The sequence below is a fragment of the Aethina tumida genome, chromosome 5, assembly GCF_024364675.1.
Source record: "Aethina tumida isolate Nest 87 chromosome 5, icAetTumi1.1, whole genome shotgun sequence".
NCBI classification, from domain to species: domain Eukaryota; kingdom Metazoa; phylum Arthropoda; class Insecta; order Coleoptera; family Nitidulidae; genus Aethina; species Aethina tumida.
The window spans coordinates 22,546,833-22,570,562 of NC_065439.1; the positions used below are offsets into that span (position 1 = coordinate 22,546,833).

General features: G+C 30.1%; 1 protein-coding gene across 2 annotated transcripts in view; it reads right to left on the bottom strand.

Moving 5' to 3' along the window:
* The window catches only part of LOC109599128 (slit homolog 3 protein), a 69,789-nt gene that overhangs the window by 43,935 nt on the left and 2,124 nt on the right, over nucleotides 1–23,730 (bottom strand). Inside the window, exon 1 of one of the 2 annotated variants that reach the window (XM_020015067.2) lies at nucleotides 20,105–20,250. The exons of the other annotated variant lie outside the window; for it this stretch is intronic. The gene's annotated coding sequence lies outside the window, so the exon portion shown is untranslated. Of the gene's footprint in view, nucleotides 1–20,104; nucleotides 20,251–23,730 lie in introns of those variants that run through there. 2 annotated transcript variants of the gene reach the window in all.

Below are 23,730 nucleotides of genomic sequence, written 5' to 3' on the forward strand. Positions count from 1 at the left end.
GTTAACGAAAACACGAATACAACATTACATTGAATTAACCATGAATTAAATGATTGTTCCCACCATCCAACACATGTTGCAAACCACCATTCCCGTCCCAAACCCCAGTCCGACCGTAAACCACGTAATTTTTTTTTCTTCCACCTCGCATTTTAATTATGCGGCCGCATTAGCGGAATTAAAAACCGTGGAGAACGAAAACGAGACGCGACCGAACGGTGACATGAATGAGCCCGCACAGCAATTAAGTCCTTATCAAAGCGGAGCATATTTCCTGCAATGTGTGTGTGTGGAAGTCGTCGAAGCGACTTTCTCGTAATTACGTTTTCCATAATGCGCTTGGGGGGTAGTCGGGCCCGTTCGACGGCTGAAAATGTTCCGGAATTAAGGACGCCTTCGGGGACGTGGAGGCACGCCGTTACGGTTTAATTTGCGATAGAAATCGCCGTATGTGACAATACGTCCTTCGTCCTGCGATAAATTCTGTTATGTAGTGAATCACGGTCCGTGATCTAATGGAATACATGAATAATCAATATTTGCATAAGGATTAACTCGCATATTATTTGTCTAGGGTTTTATGGTTGCTGTTTGTACGACGTAATAATTTGTTGCTTAGTTTATGTTATCAATTTTCTTTAATGAAGCCCGGTGAAAGGGTGTTTAATTATTTACCTAGTGGAGCGTTGGCAGTGAGGTAAACACCGAAGTGGGTGGTTAAAAAATGGTAAATATCCTGTATTTACCCATACACCCAAAAAATAGGTATATGTTATTATTGTAGAGGATAAACACCGACTTTGGATAAATACCACATAATTTCGTTGGTTTTTACTGGGATTCCATCTTTTTTTACTGTCTCATATTGATCTGTGCCTAACTTAGCCTACAAAAATGTTAATTGTCAGGAATTAGAGATAATGGAGTGAAAGAGGTAATGAACAACGACGTGCAAGAAGCCCAAGAATGCCCTGGATTTACGAAGATTTTTTTGTACAATTATCAACCAGCGATTTGAAGGAAGGATTGTTACCCAGAGAAGTGATTACCGTAGAATCCTTTTACCTTTAATTTTCATTAGAGGTAACTTAATCGCCCAGGGACACATCCACGAAAGTGTGGAATTATCTTAGGACACTTCAAAATCCAGTTTCCCAGCAGGATAATGCCCAACCTCAAATTGTGAAAGTTACTTTGAAGTCTTTGATATAAATTTGTGGCATAGCTAGTAACATTTCTAGACTAATCATGGAGTGACACAGACAGAGAAGCTTCGAATTCACTTATTCCTTACACAGATTTAGGTGGACTTTCAGCTTCAAATGGAGCATGAAATGAGGTACTTCAGAAATAAGCATTATCGAAATCAAGGCAAATCAGTGAGTATCTAGATATTGGTGGAGAACTAACTAATTAATGATTATTTTAAAAAATGACACTGATTAATATATTTAATATTTTTACCCAGTCTGTACACAAAAAAATATTTAAATCTGACCACTGCGGATGTATATTCTATTTTATATCTTACTCAGCATACATTTACTAATTTATTTCAAAATTTTTTAAATTTCCAACATACATGAAGATAAATAACTTCAGCGTGACATCCTTTCGTCGAGATTCCTTTGGTACCCACACGTTCCGCGGATCGTAAACACATCGACGTGCATTAGCTCATAGTTGATAAAATATTTTCCTGAGTGTGGGGCGCAAATGTCGGCCCCTATCAGTCTCAGGTGTGCCGTGCCGCCTATAAATCCAGCGAAACGGGCCCTGCAGGAATTGCCCCGCAGGATTAACAATGCATGCGAGTGAAGGAGCTTAGTTTTAGTTTGTTCTTGGCAGCGATCATCCTTTTCCTAAACTCGCAGAGATAATATTTATAATATAGTTTCGCTCGAGGTGGAAGTTTTCCTGCTAACTAATAAATCCACGTTTATCTTGACTGTTGAGGAGGCTTTCGGGCGTTAGTTTTGACCGGACATAACGAGCGGTCCGTGCGGTTTATTTATGACAGAGTTTAGTTAGTCCGGCGGTGAAATTAAGTCGGGCAACAATTCCGGTTTACGTCCGGGGGATGACCCGCCGTCCGGATTCAATTGGCTGCCGAAGTGAGTTTTTAATTTTGGTCCGTATGGTAATTTTGCGACGTTATTGGACTCGTACGAATTAAACTTTGGCCAACTTGCATGTCGCATGCAAAGACGGACGTACGTGCGGTGGAGGAGTCCCGGTCCATGAACCACTTGTGGCGATTGGCCACAAAAAACATGGCTCGGTTCGATCAACCTCCCGACTGGGCAGGAAAAAAAGCGACGATCCTCGTCGTTATAACATGTTAACACGGTCTGACGTATAGGCAATTTTATTCCCTGGGCGGTGGCAGGATTGAGTTTTCAGAGGAACAATGCAAGTTTGTTGAACCTCCAAATAAAAATAGTCGTTTAATTTTCAGTAGTGAAATGTAATTTGGTTATCGGGTAATAAAAATCATAGAACATAGAATTTGTAATTTTTTCAATTTATTTTACTCATATTCATTTCATGTCTAGTTTGTAATGACCCATGTTGAACAACGTGGTGTTTAGTATCTTATCAACAGCAAACGTCACGCACATACTCATTTGTTAATGGAACAAACGCTGAAAATTTTTGTTTAATGATCAAGCCAAAAAATGTTGGGGTGAAATATTAAAATTGATTATTGCACCCTATTTTTCGTATTAAGGCGTGGACTTTGTTATGTGACAAACCAAAACGTTCGTTGATGGTATTTTTTGTACGAATATCATTTCACCCCATTTCATTTATAATTTCGGTTCAACACTTTATTTCTTTAAAATATTTGACACGTTTGTGCCTGTTCTTTTAACAGATTTACATATGTAAATTCTAATACTTGTTAAAAGTGCTGGGGTGCATAAAAAGGTTGAATTTATTCAAAAATGCAGAACATTCATGATATAAATCAAAAATATTCATTTTCAGTCCCTAATTAAAACGTGACTCATAACTATCTACATGTATAAGTACATGTAAATTAAAATTTTGTATAAATTCTCTATAAAGTGTTTATCAGAATAACCTTAAGCAATTCAGTTTTTATTATTTTAATTTATGGCCTAATAACTTAAAAAATTAACTAATTAATTTCTAGATTGTTGTAAATAGTTTTATGTTTCAAAAAATAGAAGTAAAAATGCTTTGGTAATGTTTAAAAATCAAATGAAATCGATGTCTGGATTAAAATAAATCCATTCGATAATACGTATCATCCAATTTAGTCATGATACAACGGATGGCTTAGTATCCGACCTTTGGCTTTCATTAAAGTTCACAGTAGCAATGAATAGCAATCTGTAGATTTAATTGGAAACTAATAATACCATTAAACATTCATTGGAACGAACAATGAATATGTATGGGGCCCAGTTTGGCTATTCGGTTCTCTAATGTAATCGTCAAATTATTTAAAATATGCATTTATTTCTTACAATATTATATATTGTATATATAATATATTTTGTACCCTTTTTCAAGAAATTAACCCACCACGCCAATAATAATTGAATATTACTAATGTTTTCTAAAAAATATTAAAAATTTATAAAATTTGATGTTTATAAAAAATAAAAATTTTAACTTAATATAGGATATTTCCACTTCACATCTTCTGTACTCAAATTCTAGGTTCGAAATTCATTTTTATTCAAATTATCCCAAATTTCGAGTACTATGTACAGTGTACTCTTTTACTTAAATAGAAAACTTTATTTACATAATGATAAAAGAGTTTTAAAGAAGACAATTTGATGGTTTTGATTTGAAAAAGTTGAAGTAAATATGGGTATTTATTTTACATTTTATTTATTTTTAATAATATGTTATCATTAAAATACAGCAGAACATCATATTAATATTTCATATTTTCCATTTTGTCTACCACATCATAAATGAGATACGAATCAAACCGAAACATGAATTCAAAGAACCAAAAAAACCTGAAAATAAGAGATACACGGACACTATTGTACAATAGTAATTTTAAAACAATTGATGGCAACCTGAAAACAACAAACTTTTATTATTGAAACAAAAGCTCGTTATAGTTGGCGCTTCAGATATTCCCCTGCCGGTTATCAAAATATGATTCAAACCTCCACCTTTGTCTGTATAATTGGTTTTTTATTCATTACGAGAGACCACACAATTGATTTTATCCGGCTGCACCGTGTCCAAAGTGTCTGAAGCATTGTTAAATTGCCGTTGCCAAAGTCGGCTACACTGACAAGCATCACAAGCTGTTGTTAATGAAGACCTAAATATTTACCTTGTCGTTGGCCGTCAAACAATGGGAATATTCGTGAAACGGTACAAAGAAATCTGCAAAGCACGTCCATTATGCAAATTGGAAACAGGTGAACAATAAGAACATTATACCGGAGTTACGTTTTTCCACCAACGGGAGATCAATAAATAAACTTTATTTAAACTTAACAAGTGGGTTGTTTGAATGCAAAATGTACGCTGTTTAAATAAACAAGGTCTGTATCAAACTCCTAATTACTGGTGCAACACGAATTGAGCTTTGTGTGTGAAGCACACAGACCTTTTTCATTCCTTGCATGGTTATTTATTTTAATCTTATTTCTAAAGAAAAGTTCAGTTGGGTTTTTATTTAAAAATGCGTCGAAGTGGAAAATTAAACTTTGCAGTAAAGTGAAACTATTTCAGGGAAAATTGAACGCTGGTAAACGGTGTGTGAAAATTATAAACATACAGTAAATTTACTTTTAATTATAAGCCATTATCCTTAACAAATCGATTTGATTAAAAGAGTAAAATTTTTAGTACATGTTTCAATATATGTAATATAATTTTTAGTATATGTTCAAATTTAAAATTCCATAATTAAAATGTATGTCCATAAAAATGAGTTTATTGAAATATTTTCGCTCAACCCTTTATCGATTTTACATTTAACATACTCTGTATACATATGACGGTCTGATTCCCGAGGCTACGATTGAGTTACCTATATAACTAATCTAATTTTGCCTCAAAATACAATTTTCATAATACAATATCAATTTGGGGCACTATTTACTTTTTTTCATTAGTAATAATTTACACACTATATGTAGTATATATACTTATTGGTTTATTATCCATAATTTTGGTGAATTTTTATTGATCTGTTTTATTAAAATTGACATTAAATTTCATGTCTATCACTGTTTTTTTATTATAAGATTAAAATGTTTGATACAATTCTTAATAAACAATCTGATTTATTTAGAAATTATTTATGTTAATTATATGAATGTATAGTTTCCTTTTATTTTTTAATATATATTTTTTGTATTTTCAATAAATTTTGTTTATTCTATACATTGTTATTACTAAATCATTTTTTTTTGGTTTCAATAATTACTGCATATAAATTTTAAAGGAAAATTATATATATATATATATATATATATATATATATACATATATATATATATATATACTTTCATATTTTAGCTATTATAAGTTATTTAGAAATGAAATAAAAAAAAGTAACATACATATATAATTAATCTTTCTGGATAATTTTACTATAAAAAATGGTTTAAATGTAAGTTTTATATTAGAACCACATGTAAGCATAAGTCTATTATTACTCTTGTGACATTCTTTTGATTTTATTTGTGATTATTCAAGATTTTAGTTTTAGATATTCAGAATACTTCTTCCTGAGTAAAAATGATTAAATTATTTTCATATTTTAATATTAGAGTATAAAGTAAATAATGTAAATGTTGTCAGAACTGAGAATATATCCAAATTTAAAAAATCCTTTCAATTAAAATACATATTCACTAAAAGAAGTTGATTGAAATATTTTCGCTTCAACCATATATCGATTTTACATTAATTCAGTAAACATGTGGTGGTGTGAATCCAAAGACTTTGGAATTATGTTACCTACTTACTTTAACCTAGATTATATTAAAATATAAATTTCAGAATATACAGCATCAATTTTTTTTTATCTAATTTTCATCTAATGTTTATTTTTCCTACCTTAGTTTAAATTACAATTTTATACATATTTTTTAAATATCCATAATTTTGAAGATTTTGTTTGACCTGATTTACTTAAAGGTACATTATATTTCATTTCATTTTTTTATTTTAGATTTTTTAATTTACTTTATTTTGAAATATTTTGTTCAACTATTGCATACTATTTTTTGTTGTTTACCAAACATTCATTAATATACAAAGGTTTCCTTAATTTAATTTAGTTCATGGTTTCAACTTCCATTTGTTTTTTAATGTTTTTTGGTAAACTCATTCATGCGTTTTATTATTATTTATTTAGCTTTAGATTTTTCATGAAATAGCTCATATTTAATAGAAATAATGTAAGAAAAATATATTTACAAAACATAATATACGTTACAAAAGCTTATTTAATTTAATGAAGGGTATAGTTTTAATTTTCTTTTATTATTTAATGTTTTTTCATAATTTCTAAATCCTCTATAACTATTTTTATATTCTTTATTGTAAAGTAAAGTATTGTATCTATCATCTATATTGAGCAACCTTTATAAAAGTTAGATTAGATTTCAATTTCCCATTTGATTATTTTAATTTATAAACAACATCAAACAATAATACATATAAAACAAATATTTTTGCATTATATAGTGTACCTTTATTAGAGAATTTACAAAAACATATTTACCGTACCTTGAACGATATACAAAGGCGACTTAATTTTATGAAGTGTATGGCTTTAACATCCGTTTATTTAAATTAAAAATTTTATTATTCTTTTTGTAATACCAATCAATTTTGTTTGTTTTATATGCCATTGTTAATAAATCTTTTTTCTTTGTCTTTTTTATTTCTCTCCATGTTTTAATAATTAAATAACGTATTATTTACAAAATGTCCTCGTTTATATTGACTGATATTCATCATTTCTAAACAATAAATAACATTAGTCTTACTATTACAAATATCTATTTGTCAATAGTAATTAGTGGTACAAACGAGAATATAATGAATTATATTATAAAATAATGTCCAGTTAATCTATCTGAAATGTTATTAATGCCGAACTGATCATGAGAGTTGAAATTGAGAAAAAATGTAGATTAAAAGGTTTTTTCTTTTCTTCCACTTTTACGTATTATCTCCATCGTAAAACGAAAGTACATAACCATTACCTCGACTTTGTTCGTATCGTCAACATCACTGCTTTTATACGTTTTTTGGCAATAAAATGAGAATAAGCCTTATCTTAAATTTTTATGTACTTTATTATCTAACGTACACAAAACAAAACATTCCTTTGAGCCCTCAAAATTCATCCAGCTCTCTGAGGTTAGGATGTCGTAAATGTACTTGTATAAATATTTTTTCTGCTATTAATGAGGGAGTAATTTTAGCTCTTGGCACAGTTGTCGAACTTAAAAATTGCCCAACAAAAACTATTTTTTCGCATGCCACTCACAATTTCGGACGTCTTAATCGAACAGCCATTTAAACAAGCCGAATCCATAAATAAACAACCCCTAATCAAAGTTGGCCCAACCTTCCGGCCCTCGCGTAATTTATTCACCCCCTTAGTTTTGCGGGGAGTGCCTTTATGTGTTTTACGAATAATGAAAATTCGATAGCAATTACCTTTGACAAATGCTAATTTAGAATTACGCCTCGGTTCGCTGTAATAATCGTTATGAAATTGAATCGATCCCCACGTCGGATCCGGCCGAATAACAATGGACGATGTCGCCGATGAATCTTCGAACATGGTAAACTTGACTCCGCCACTTCCGACCCCTTTTATCTCCCGTGTTGCCCCCGATTTGACCGCGAATCGGAAACATCCACGTCGCTACCTATATTTAAGTCCGATTGTTTTAATTGGGGAGTGAGGGACGTCAAATCCGGAGAATCAATTAAGCGGGGGCGAGATAAAAGAATTTATTCCTATTTGTGTTTTATTTCGCTTCCGTTTCTACGGATCTACGTTGGAGTTAAATCACGGACTTGATTTATGTGGAAACTGTTGATTTTGCCAGTCGCAAAGATCGATTGGAATTCGTGTGCGGATCAGCTACACGATTATAAATTTGTATTAAAGCAACGTGCAAGTCTCCAATAAATCATGAACAATTGATTTTTTATTCAAAAGAATGTATGTGAAAAATCAATAATGGAAATTATTAATTATAAAATTTGAATTGCTAAATTACAGTTCAGCAACTTTTAACAACCCTTCTAAATAAAACAACAAAACTGTATAATGAAACAGTATCATGGACTGAAAAATCGTAAACTTTTCTCATTAATTTTGAAATTGCAGACCGTAAATTTTTTCTCGGCCAGGTTATAATTTACGAAGGTGAAAACCATACGTTAACCCCGAAATGCAGTCCTTGTACGTATTATAACTTCCTACACCGTATGGGTGTAATTTGATTTAAATTACCTCTCTTAGGTCGGGCTGATCAATATCGTTGGTTACGAGTAAAGCACGAACTACGTAAGACGTGACCATATCACTTTTGATACATCTCCGCAAATCAGAACCGCATTTAGACATAAGAACTTGTCACTGTTTGAGTTGGCAAATTGTTTTTTTTTAATGAATTCGAATTTCTAGTTATAAAATTCATATTTTTCAGAAAATATCAGTGACAATAATTAATCTATTTCTACACTTGTCTCATATTTTCAAAACTATTTTTGCTACAAAAGAGATTTAAAAGGAAGTTATTTAATAAAACGAAACTATTTTTCATTACAAAGTTGCATTTAATCATAAGTGCTTGAAACTATTACTTTCGTAGTTTTTGATTTATTTATTGTTAATATAATTTTACAGAATATTTATTCCTAAGTAAAAATGATTAAATTGCCTCTATACTTTAATTATTATTTTTGTAACATAATAATACCATAAATAGAACTTCTTTTATGCTACAAAAAGATTATAAAAGTCAGTTATTGAATATAATAAATATTAGTTACATTAGAACATCATGTCATAGTTATCCTGTTTAAATCCGACCCTGTTAATAAAACTACGCTCTTTAAGAATTAACCCTGACTCAACTGAAATATCATTTTAACGACCATAGCCACACAGACGTCTAAAAAGGAAATGTCGATGAAGTTTTAATAATTCCGTTAGACGATTTTAACAAGCTCAAGGGATTTTTGTATTATTAACAATAAACCTAATGAAGCTTGGGAGTTAGAGGGTAAACGACCCCAGAATACGGCAATAAGCAAGGATTAAAAGGTGTTTTACACGGCCTTAAATAAAAAAGGTCTTAATGCGCTTTCTTTTAGCGATACAAAAATAAAAGCACGTCCAAAAAATACCTCCCTCTTTATTATAAAAGAAGAACGAGATTAATAAATATTCATTATTTTAGGTTTATGTACATTTTCTTGTGTGTGTTTACTTTACAGAAATTTAATTTGGGGGATGGACTAAAGCAGTATCTGTATAGAAGATTTTTATTATATTTTTAAGTAAATTGATAAAATATTTTAAGTCTGATTTTATTTCAGTTATAAAGTTATATTATCGAATAAACATTTATTAAACATGCCATTACACTAAGGAATACATAAATACATATATTAATTTAATGTAATGTTTCATTATCCTTTATTATTATAACTTGCTATTATTTTCACATTTATATTAATATAACTGCGCATTCACCATTTTATTAACTGGTCGATAACAATTAATTGTTCTAGTCACTGACCAAATTCTACAGATTCTGTTCTAAATTCTACAGCATATGTTTATAAAATTTCCACACATCATTTATTTATTTGTAATTAAAAATCGGTTTTAGTGACATTCAGATTTATATGAACGAGAGAATTATCGGCGCATCCACCTTTTTTAACACAAATCCCACAATTTCTGAGCGTCACCGAAATATAGCAATCACGAAAACAAACAATTTCTAAAAATAAACGTCCGCTTTGACGTAATTGATGTAACCGAGATAACTTTTGTGCGTTTAATCCGGATTTATGCGATTACAAAAAAAAAAAAAAAAACATTAATTCATTTCGCTCAACTCGCTGCACCTTTTTATTCGCCCGAATCATTTAAGAATGATTAATTAATAAACCGTCTTTGTGAAAAACGTGATCAGAGACAATTTTAAAAAGGAGTGCGTGACTGAAGAGATAGTTTCCCTTGTTAATGTTCTAATGTTCACCCTCCAAATTAAGTAATGTATTTCACAGATAATGCGTAAGAATTGCGTTGATAAACTACGTCACAAACTAAAATTAGCTAAGAATATTTCTTAATGAATTCTATTTTAATTTGCGGTTTGTGTGTGTGTGTAATTAGAAAGGCCACATATTCACATTAACTTAATAGGTCCTCTTGCTTTAAATACAAACTAATACTCCTCTCTTAAGTACCGGAGTGCTTTCGCTACTAAAGGTGAGAGCTTAATTAAGAAAAGAAAAACAAATGTTGCAATTAAATAAAGTGCAAGCATTTAGATTATGTTTAAGTAGGTCGTTGTGTATAAATTGTTAAGAGACTCGTCTTATTTAATCAATAATCGGATGCTTTCAAACTTTACGTGGCAACTAATTAATAATTAAGCTCCTTTGTGGAGTTTAAAACAGTAACATGTAAAGTGCATATGAAAGCGGCCGTTTGGCTCACCGCTAATTACAAATTTATGCGTTAATTAAAAGTGGTACAAAGTAAAAAAATTAAAAATGCATCGTGCACTAAAAAATGAGATAAAGTTATGCTAAGTCCACCGAAGTTTTAACCCTCGAATGTCGGAACATAAAATTTTACGAGGTACGTTGTGTAATCTCTCAGGACTCGTTGAAGTTTTTTATTGTGCAGTGATTTTAATGGGAACAAAACAAAAATTCGCATACGTAAACATTTTAGTTTTTGGCCATCGATGTTTATATTTGTATGCAGTGCCAGCATTTATTTAAACGTAAACGTGTTTGAACAAATCGTTTAGAAACATCAACACAAATAGAAAAGTACTCAGATGAAGCCGAAGTTAATTATGGTTTCAGGCCGCAACAGTTTAATAAATGCGACTTTGATTTACCTTTTCCTGAAAGAAAACTTTTCTAAATGCAAATTTCCCACAGGATCGAATATAAATCAAGGCTCCCAATATTCATAAACCCGCTGCTTGGCAGAAAATTATGTGGCTCGAATCAGCCGAGCAATTTGTCTTATTCGCTGAGCTTCTGAAACGGACTGTTTTATGTTTTTTTGCCGTCTTTATTTCAACTCGAGGCACAAAGGGAACAATCGCCCCCAGGAAGAGGTGGAGCCGCGTCGTTTGAAATGTGAAGTGCTCATTTTAATTCTCCACTATTTTTCTCCCGTCTTAATTCCTTTGTAATTGTGGACGTCGTTCCTAAATACTGGGAATTATTTTTCGTAATTTCCTTTTGGTCGTAACTCCAAATCGATACAAAATCCTTGACTAACACACATAAAACACATTATATGCTTGTAAAAGTGTGTAAACGACAAGATCAATTTGTTACCAAAGAAAAAAATGTTGTGTCGACACAAAAAAAGAAGGTAAAAAGAATTGAAATTGGACACGCACAAATCTTGCCAATTTAACGCTTTATTATCACTACCCCCCCGTACGATAAAAAATATCGGAGTTTTGTTGTTGCGAAACTGAATATCAACACTTGTTGATGATCGATCCTTTTGAAAGACCCCCGGAAAGTTCGACACTGAACCAATTCATCATATTTTACCGTTTCACCGGATAGGAAAAGGAAATAAAACACCGGTGCGGTATAATTTCGTGTTATTGTGTTACTACATCGAAATTTATTACGGGAATTTGAGGGTGTTTGTTCAGTTTCACTGGCCATTGATCATATTAATACGTTAAAAATAATTAATGGAATTTTTAAATGCGTAAAAGTGTAAAATTCAAACTTGTAATGGTATTACGTGCTCATTTTAAAGTTACCATACCTTCAACAGATTTGAAAAAATATTATGAAAATATGAACTTTATTGTAGTCTGGAACTGCAAAACCAGAAGTCTTAGATGACAATGAAAATTGTGTTGGTCATTGATTAAAAGAGGAATAATGAATCCCAGAAACAATAGAGTTTATGGAAGTTTTCTTTAGAGTCAAAGAATGATATAAATAAAAAAAATATAGAGTAAGTTAGACATATAACTCATTACTCATTTCCTCATTCAGTCTGCTCATAGAAAGCAAATTGCTTTCGAAAAGGCTTAAAAAAGGCAACTGATAGATGCAAGTATTAACAAAACTGTAGAAAAGTTTTTCAAAGGCAGAGGATGATATAAATATCAGAAAGTCCAACATAAAAATGCTGTATGCATTCACTATCCAAAGGACTAAAGAGTATAATCTCCCTTTACATGATACTGCGAAAGCTGTTAAATTTTGATAAATTCTTGATTATTTTGAAAATAAAAAGTAACTCTAATAATCTTGATTGCCTTGACATAACAATATCTGCCTGGACTATCGTAAGTTGTATATTTATAAATTTCACTTAAATTATGACACGTTATTGGTGTATGTTTTATTGTCAGAGGAAGGTGTGGCTTTTGATTGAGGACCATGAAGTTTGACATGTGGCATTTAATAACGGAACAATAACACTTGTATAAATAATATTTAATTTATTGATTTTAAGATTAAATCTGGTGGCTAATTTTGAACCGACAGTAAATTGTTGTGTTCATATTCCCCATTACAAAAACGTTATGCAGCGTTACATCCAATTTATTTTCGATTTGCCCACCGCGTAAGTAAATGACTATCGCCTCCAAGCTTTTTTCCTCCAAGATTAATCTTGGCGTGGCAGAAAAAGTAGCGGGTTTCCATGCTGAAACAGCCATTTAATGAAACAATTTACCTAAGACGTTTTTGCTTTGGACACATGTCGTCTATAAATTGTCGGTTCCATCGTTTTAGTTGCAAGCCCCTGAACTGAACGGTTCCGTGGTCAAAACGGGGTCAAACGAAGGAACATCTATCACCATAATTACGGTTTAACTCATTCCTTTGCCTAGTGGATTTACTGAGCAAATACTGCTCCTTTATGGTATAATTAAAGTGACACACGCCCAAACAGTCTGTCCGTCTGTGTTATTTTTATTATGACGATGTAATGGAAAATAGAGCCTGCCAGATCTTGCGATTATATTAACTCGAACAATCCGTAATAGGTTTTGCGATAAGTTTGTTCGAAGGAAACGTTGTGAACGACTCTTTTTTACTTAAATTTCAATCAACATAAACTAATTTCAGCATCCATCGAACGGAATTCAATTCTACTTTAAATACGATTTATTTGATTGCGACTTCAAAACTGCGCATTACGTGGGATATTGCAACTTCTGATTGCGTTTCGAAAAACTTGTGCATCGCCTTCAGTCGCGAATATTATATTTTCCTTCAGATGCGGCGTTTACCGTGTTTACTGGGAGGAAAGATTTATAAAGTAGGCTTTTAGAAGTTTCCGTGTTTTTTTTATAAAGTTAGAATTGGAACAATGTTATCCCAAGATTTACGATTCCATCGGGTATAGCGTGGGAGGGAGTTGCATGTATTCGACACGTCGTATGCCGAAAACTTCATTTTCGGTTACGTGACGCGAATTTAAAAGTCAAATGGTAACTGAGTTACCGGTTACAGTTCCCTTGGAATGATTAATAAACAAATTAAGGCGTCATCTAGTGAAGTTAATTAATTCTGGCATATACCTATGCTTTCAGCAGCTTACAAAATGACAGTTAAAATTTCTTATTTGAATATATGAATACATATTGCACTTTGTTGGATGCTGTTTATCATAAAATAATAAGAATGTAATTTTTCTGCATATAAAGCTTAATTTGAGATTCAGCAAAATTTATAGTTTATTTTCAGTCTCCTTAACTTCAGTGCAATACACAATGAAAGTCCATATTTTAGCCACCTTTATAATCGTGTATTAAACACTAAATAAATGTATTATTCATAGATTCTAGAATGGTTCAAGTTGTAGCTATCCAGAAATCTCATTATCTAGTACATAAAAGTGGAGAACTAAAGGGCACTCCAGTAATAATGACAAGTTTATTATTCGGCCATTTTACCTCTGTAACTCAGGCGTGAAAATTATACATAACACAAGCAGAATAAACAAGAATTTCCCTGTCTGAGCAAGCAGATATTGCATACCTCTTCTAAAGTTTCCTTTTAGTAGGAGGAATGAAATTCAACCCTCTTGAAAACAAGGCATCTTGGTCCTCTCCCAGAGCATCAATGAATTTTTAGTCTAATAAGTAAAAAAGATTTTCAAAAGATTAACTAATCCTTAAAACTTAAGAAATAAGTCAACTTGAGTTGTGAAAATATTACATTAGCTTTGGGAGGAAACAGTTTATTTAACTGGATAATATGAAAAAATGTAGATGCCGTCAATGCCTTCTCAATGACTATCTAATGGACTGACGAGAAAATACAAAACCAAAAGAATTAGATAAGAAGTTTCTATTTCAGAGGTTCAATAAACATTTAGTCCAATAAAAGTGAAAAAAATTTGAAAAGGATCACCAAATTCTTAAAAGTTAAGGAAAAATCAAGTTAAATAGCTAAAACATAAGCTTTTAAAAAACAATAGTTTATCATTGATTTAACTAATAAGAACTAACCCAAGAAATATCGGAGGGCAAAATAAAAAATGTAGAAGAGTTCTTCAGAATCAGAGGATGATGTAAATATAAAGTATGTCATACATGTACAAACTATTTATATCATCAATATATCCAATAGACTGAAGAGATTAATCTTCATCATCTTATGAAATTGCTTGTAAAAAAACTGAAAGAAAGCAACTGAAATAGCTAACTACCAAATATATACACATTTAGAATATCAAAGGAAGGTGAACGTATTTCACTTTCAAATTTTTAATACACAATAAGTGAAAAAATTTTAAAAAGAACACAACTTGAATAACTAAAACAAAGGGATAAAAATAGTTTGTCATTGTTTTAACTGAATAAAAACTAATCCAAGAAACATTAGAGAGTAATATTAAAAATGTACAAGAGTTCTTCAGAGTGTGAGGTTGATATAAATGTAGATACTATCAATGCAATTGACTATCGATCCAATGGGCTGAAGAGAATAATCTCATCAAGGGAAGCTTCAAATAAAGGTCAAAACAAGTGATATAGATGCACATTAATTGCTTCAAACTAAAATAGACACAAAAGCAAAAGACGAACCTTCACAAAGCATTTATTTATTTTAAGATTTATAGATATTTTCAATATATTTAACATAGGAACAGTACATAACGAAAATCCATATTTTATTCACCATTGTAATCATGAATAACAAACTAAATGTGTTATTCGTCTATCCTAGAATGATTCAAGTTGAATCAACCCATTGTAGCTATTCAGAAAGCTCATTATCTAAATAAGAACTTCACAATAGATAACAACATCAAAAGGCAACAAAAACATGTAGTAAATACACACACACGTACACCCCCATGGCCTATCAGCAAAATCTAATTGTCGTCTTGCCTTCGTCTTTGTTCCACCATACGCCATTAAAGTCCTAGTGCTCTTCTCGGCTTAAACACATTATGTTTTGTCAACACAGGTGGGTGTAAATTTAATTTATCCATCCACGAAATTGTGTACGCCAACAAGGACGGACGTTGAGTTATGTTTTTCTTGAAGACCGGGTGAAAGGTCGCGACCCTATTTATGTTCCGGATGATTTTGCGGATGGATTTAACCGTCACGTTATAAGTGACTGTTATTAGGTTAATTGTCCAGATTAAAACGTAATATTTATCAAAACGGCACGGGGTGTTCCAATTTGGCTGGTGGGATTAAGTCCAGACCTGACAGGGAAAAACTGGCTTAGTGTAAATTTTTCTGTATCCGGTCTGGAAATATTCATAACAGCCAAAGCCAACCAATTTGGGACACCCACCATTTAGATATATGTACTAAATATAAAAAATGGCGAAAACAGTAAAGTTTTTAGTCTGTATTCTGACGGGGTCGGTCCCAAAATAAGTTAGACGTGAAGGCAATATTAAATTGAACGTGCATTTACAGCGACACACTTTACCTAGACGTTCGAACATAAATTCTCTCGGGGTGTATCAAAAATTGGTAAGGACGTCTTTAATTATTTACGCCCTAGTAAATGGATCTCGGTAAAAGGACACTTGTGCAACGGCACCAAAAACGCCGTCGTTGGAAAATACGAATTGCAAATCCCATTTAAATATTCCATTACTTATTTATAAAACCTCCGAAAGTTACTTTATACTAATTTGATTCGGACAAAGTTTTATGTCATTTTTATGACTTTGCATCGAAGAATCGGACCGATAGAACAGGGATGGTTCGTTTCGATCGATTGGATAGTGAATTAATGGTATCTATCCCGTTGTAATTGTCGATTATAGTCAAGGACTGGTTCTGAAAATAATCAATAATTGTCTAAATTATGAGTGTAAATCGCACAGAGGGATGGACTAAACCTAAAGTGTGAATAATTAATAAAATTTTATGGATAAGACATGAAATTTTCATAATTTGGTCTGAAAATCTGAATATCTATAAAATTGAAAGAAGTGTTTAAAGTGAAAATATCTCTAAAAAATTTAGTTTTAGAAGCTTAACATAAATTTAAAATGTGATAACTCCTTATATAAGTAACTTATAGAAGACTTTGATACATCAAATTAAAGATAAATATTTTCTTTATACTTTCTTCTGGAGAAAATAATAATATTAAAGTAATTTTAAAATTTATTGTGATTAATGTAGAGCCCTTAAATTAATTAAAAATCAAGCTTTAAGTAAGCATTTATCTCGATGAAGTTTAAATTTTATATTATGATAGTCCTGAATTTTATAAACCACTTCATACATGGTTGTTATAATAACCAACCACAATTAAAAGTTATTAACATTAATATATGAGTGAGTCTGTTCATTAGGTCTTAAATTTCTTGCTTATTTCCAATTGATTTTATTTAAATTATTAAATAAATTATTTATGAACTAAATTGATGTTAAATCTATTAATTAATTTAAAAAAAAATTTCCCTGAAACTATTAAGCTTACAACAAAATGAATGCATATAATATAAAAAGCTTTTTTAAGCTCTATTACAGTAATCACATAGTCAACTCGACAATACTAAGTGTATATAAATGCCCAGTGCAGTAAGATTAACTATCAGCTCCATAGAAGTTAATTAATGTTTTTTATTTTATTTGCATAGACCGTTAAATTTAAATTACTCAATTTGTACCTGACTTTATAGCCGCTTTCAAATTAAAACTAGTATTATGCGAAATCCATTACAACCAAGCGAAATTACACGCTACATAAACCTTGTACGGTTTTTATCGAACACACATATTTATGTCATAAGTTAAATTGAATAAATACCCGAGGTAAAACAACAGAAAAGCACAAAAATGGACCGTAAATATTTTAAAATCAGTTCTGACATGACGTGATTATTCAGACCTAACGTTGAAGTTGCAATTTCGGTTCACTTTACGGCCACTAAAAACCTTTTAAAGCGACATGAAAAATTCTAATGCACTTTCAATGTTTTAAAGCGACGCCGACATTATTTGAATCTATAAAATCGACAAGAGCCATTTTTCTGTAAGTAGTCGAGATGGTTGCATTGAATCTGATGTTCGAACAGCATTTGCAACAAGTTGGCGAGTATAAAGCTTTATTTGTATGTCGCCGTTAAAATGGAGACGTTGTCGAATAAAATTCTTTCGTGTAATTTGCTGAATACCAACCACCACACCACTGCTGTGTGTTAATCCAACTTTATAACCTAATTTAACTTTATATATTTGAAAGGTAGTTTCGGTTAACATTTTTGTTGGATTACGTGGCGAATTAGTTTTCGTTGGCGTGTTTAATAATTATGTTTCGACATGATTAATTAAAAATATTATTTGCTGTTTTAATTAACAGTTCTATTTTAATATTTTGTTGTGTTATTTCCAACACATAATAAACAGTTATCAACAATATTAATTTATATTGCATTGTGTTAATTAATTAGAGTTTATTAAATCAGATTCAGACTATTCAGACATTATTGATTTTGTAATTAATTGTGTACTTAAACAATTTCCAGTGCAGTGTATATATTTAAATTTTAGAAAAAAAAAAATTAGTTTTGAGCTTATGTAAATTAATTATTTAATGTGTATTTTAAATAAATATTTTTTAGGAGTCTGGTGTCTGGTGTCTGGTCTGGTATATCATTTTCTGTGTTAATTTTATTTATTAATTAGATAATATTCAGTTAAAAGTATAAATATTATAAATAGATAATTTTTATTTAAGAGACCTGAATTACAAATTTTTTAATTTCTGTTTTTTTTTTTTTTTAAATTTAGCTTTGAATATTTAATTTAAATTAATTAATTACGTTTGTAAATTTATTACGTTTTAAAATTGTAATTAAAAAATACTTTTTTAAGAATAACTTGTTTACCCATTTTCTATATTTTTTATGTATTAACATTTTATGTCTGTTACCTATTCTGTCTTTAAATGTTTAATTAAGTCGCAATAAAATGTACGTAATTAAAACATACAGTTAAAAATATGAATATTTAATTTATTTTCTTTTTATTTTGTCAATCGATAAGAAAAATTATTTAAATTATTATGAATATTGAGAAAGTTTTACTATAGATTTTAATTTTATTGTATTTAAAAATCGTAAATTTCCTAATCAACTTTTTCTAAAATAATTACATTTTTTACAGCAAGAAATTGGTTTCTCATTTACAGTGTTAATTTGTATTATTCATATTTTTTTATAGTTTTATTATTATTACAGCGTATAGTTTTATTGTGTTTTGTAATTGACACATTCTTTTTTAGGAAGAAATTAGTTCTCATTTTCTGAATTTTTTATGTACGAATTTGTTATCTATATCTATTATTTATTTTCGTTTTAAATTTTTATTTAAAAATATTTATTAATTTTTATGTACCATATTATTTATGTTAATAAATTTAATTCTTTCAAAAGAAAAAAATAATTTCTCATTCTCTGTATTAACTTTATTTGTCAATGTACATGTTTTAAAATTCAGTTATAAATGATTAATAAGTTTTTATCAATATTTATCATTTTCTTTTCAAATTTTTACTTTAGGCTCAATTTTATGTAATTAAAATATTCAGTTAAAAATATGAATAATAATATTTTCTTTACATTTTGGTATCTGATGAGAAAGAATTATTTATTAAATAATTTAGATTCATTAAAATGATCAATAATTAGAATGTTTTTTATTCGTGTAACTTTTAATTATAAATATTCAGTTAAAAATATGAATAATAATATTTTTTTTACATTTAGGCATCTGATGAGAAAGAATTATTTATTAAATAATTTAGATTCATTAAAATGATCAATAATTGTGATTGACTTTGTTGACTTTTATTATCCATATTTTGTATACATTTTTACTTTAACTTCAATATAATGTATTTAATTATAATATTTTGTTGAAAATAAAAAAAAATTATTAAATTTTATTTGCTATGTTATTTCTGTATATAAAAATAAATTCTTTACTTAATTAGAAAATATTATTTAATAACAAAAATTCCTAGATCTCCACCAAGTTTTTTATATGATTGTTCAAAATTCTTTGTTCCCCATTACACCGACGCTCATTTTTCAGCTAAATTTTCTGTCCCATTCAGGATAATTATTTAAATTATTTTGTAGTAAAAAGTGTGTATATTTGCTATTTGTACTAAAGAAATTAATTAATTAATATTTTAACAATTTTTAGTTGGGTTTGTGATTTAAATCTTTCCGCGCCAAATTCAAATATTCAACGCGTCTAAAAATTAATCAGCGAGAAAACCACAAAATATATTCCTGTACATAAAACAATTCTTATTTCTTTTTCCATTAAATTAATTAAAATATTTTTGGCGCAAAAAAAAAATTGCAAAAATTTCTTACCAAAATAGTGTCGTGCACGAACCACAGTCACACAAAGACATGTCTCTAGCCGCGACGGGCGCCAACTGAGGCCCGACGCCGCGAGACGTCGACGAGCGACGCGAGCGCCACTTCCTCCAGGCGGAGACGCTGGCAAGCGAAAGAGTGGGTCAATACTGGGAGATTCTGACTCACCTGTGGCCTTTATAGGTGACGTGCGCCCCATGGAACGCACCCCGACCGTTTCTCCTCTGCAACTCCTGCAAAAGCGTCGAGCTTTCGGCTGCAGAGCCACGGCATGGGGCTCCGCAGGCGGGAATCGTTGGGGTGAGCATGATCGTCGGATTCCGTTTATGGTGGTCATGAACTTGGCCAAAGCTCCCACCTACTGCTGTTCTGTCGTTGTGTACTTGCACAATTAAATGCTGCCGAAACGCCGTCCAATTATCCTAATCCATCCGCCGCGTAAAAATAAAACAATACTAACCGCAGTCATCAATCAATACGACGTTTGATGTTTATTTATCCTGGATGGGACTGCATTAAGAAATTAATTCGAGTCCGGCGTAGTTTCGAGGATGCGATCCCCGGACCGAGTCCGTATTGCTTCAGGTCACATCCGATCTGTGTACGGGTTTATCAAGATAAATTGTGATTCGAACTGGTTAATCATGACCGGGTTTATTAACGAGCGATACCGGAGGATTCGAAGGCGAGTAATGACGTCTGAGTGAAAAAAATGTTCTAATACGTTAATTTAGTTTTGCGAACGAAAATTGGGATGGAGGTGTAGAAAATTGATGTCTAATTGTGTTATTTCGTCGACGTGTAACTTCGGTTTTCGAATATTCAGTAAAAATGTATAAATAAACATGCGGTCGCAATTTGTTTGTTGTTCATTTTGTGAATGGGAGTGTTGCATTTTTTATTTATTATTTATACAATCAAATTTACGGCCGCCCAATGAAATGATTTAAATTCATTTTAATAAAACTGAATAAATAATAATAAATACTAAAATTTATTATTTGATTTCTGTGCTATTACATTAAATAATAAAAGATTAAATGTGATTTATAATATTAATTACATTTATGTGTTTGTTATCAAACCTATGACGAACGATTATGTTGATTTGCATTAAAAATATTTATATTTATTTTTTCGATATATACATTTTCATTATATTTGACTAAAAGAACAAGAAAAAAACAGATTAAAAATATTATTTTTTAAATAGATTGAATAATTTAAGTCATTGGAAATTGTTATATTTTTATAAAAAAATATTCCAATTTTTACTATACAAATTGTCTCAAATTAGTTTATTTTAATTATTACGAGTATTTCTAGTTAAAAACTGGAAATTTTTTTAAAAGTTATTTTATTATATATTTTATTATATAGTAACTATACATTTTTACGTTTTTAATTTTTTATAAATAAAAAAAATATATGATTTGTATGTGTTCAGCATAGCCAAGTTGCGAATTTATGTTCAGAGGTGTCTCATTTGAAAACGGGACACCTCCATAAAATTTGTATTTTTGGTAACTAAAAATGACCAAATTACTTAATGACCGAATTACCTAATGACCAGATGACCTAGTGACATAATGACAAATAATCTAATGACCTAATGTCAAAATTACTTAATGATCGAATTACCTTATGACCAAATTGCCTAATGACCAAATGATCTAATGAACTAATGACTAATGTTCTAATGACTAAATGATAAAAAATAGTTAAAAGTATAAATTTTCTCTAATTATCTAATGACCAAATTATCTCATGACCTTATGACTGGATTATCTAATGACCGAATTGACCAAGTGACCTAATAATCTAATGACCAAATTACCTAATGACTAAATGATAAAATCACTTAATGACTAATGTCCTAATGACCAAATTACCTAATAATTAAGTTAATTAATTATATAATGACCAAATTACTTAACGACTAAATGATAAAAAATAGTTAAATTATAAATTTTATCTATATTGAGAAAGGTGTGGAATTAGAGTAATTTAAGTATTTGGATAAATTATATCTTTTTCGAATTTAGTGAATAAATTACTACTGAAATGAGAAATAATAAATAATTTACTAAATTTTATATTCCCTAAATTAATAAAAGCTTATGACTTAATAGCTAATTTATAGTTAAAATACGTTAATAATACTTTTATCGAATATCATGTTTGGTAGATGATGGATTAAAATTAGAATTTAGGAATTTAGTTAAAATATTTTAGCTAAAGATAATTTTAATAAATTTTGGATTTATTTATATTTAATTATACATATTATGTCGAAATTTATGAATACATATATTTTTTGGAGGTTAAACTGTTTATAATTTAAGTGCATTTTCTAATTCTCTATAATTTGGAGTGACAAATGTCACTTTTCGTAGATATATCAGAAACGTTAAGAGAAATTAACAAAAAAATATTATTTTCTCAATTTAGTTTTTAACACAGTCAAAATTAATCAAAATGGAGCATCTTGTATAACATTTATAACTAACTATAAGACTATTTATCATCTAACAAAGTTTGACAATATTGATAAAATTACTAAGATTTTGACTTAAATATACTTAATCGAAATATTTTAAAATTTATATATAAATTTAAAATTATACATTAATTAATTTTTTTAGTTATTGAAGAATTCGTTAAATTGAAAAGGTACAAATTTAATTTAGAATGACTTATATTGACTATATTCCATTTCATAAACATATTATATTTCCATTACGAGACTTAAAAATATCAAATAACAGTTTTTCAAACTCGGCGTCTTTAATTATATTTCAGGGAGACGTGGCTGGAATAGAATGTCGGCTGAAATGTATTGACCCAATACGACAAAAGAATACGGAATATGAATGATACGACAACCGAAAAACATTACAAATACGAAATTCGCATAAATTTAAACACATCACTCGTTCAGTCGAAGTCGAAATTAGTTAAAAGAACGGAAACGAATTAAAATAACGAATTTTGGTCATTAATGACCGACCACAAAAATCTCTGTTTTTTTACATAGTAACCTTGTGTATAATGAAAAGATAAAACGAATTTATTAGACCTCTCGCAATACACTGATAGTGTTTCGGACGTGACCTGGATGAGGTCGGAAACATCTCTGATTATTTCTTCAATTTATGCAGTCCATTCTTTTATATAAAACGCTCGCTTTGTACACTTGATAATAAGGTTTGCATGTTTTCCACACTTTTTTTACTATCATATTTCACGGCGTTATAAAGATAAAGCATCTCAAGCGCGTACATATATAACGTTGATTCTGTTTTCTTTTCAGTAATAAAGACGTTTACGACAAAATCCAAGTTCAAACTTTATCACTGTGCAATTTGTGAATCTTTAATAATCAGTTTTCTGGTTCATTCACCCTCACGGATTAACGTAAATTACCGACTGCATTTTGAAACTAATTTACTGATTAAGAAACGAAAAAGAGAAAGAAAATGGAAAATGAACGTTCTGACAAAATGATGGCGATTGATTGAGTCATATGTGTTCCCTACTCTGGAAAGAATTGAGTTTCATTTTATCATCTCCATACATAAAATTCTCACAGTAAATTAAGTTGAAATTTTGTTATAAAT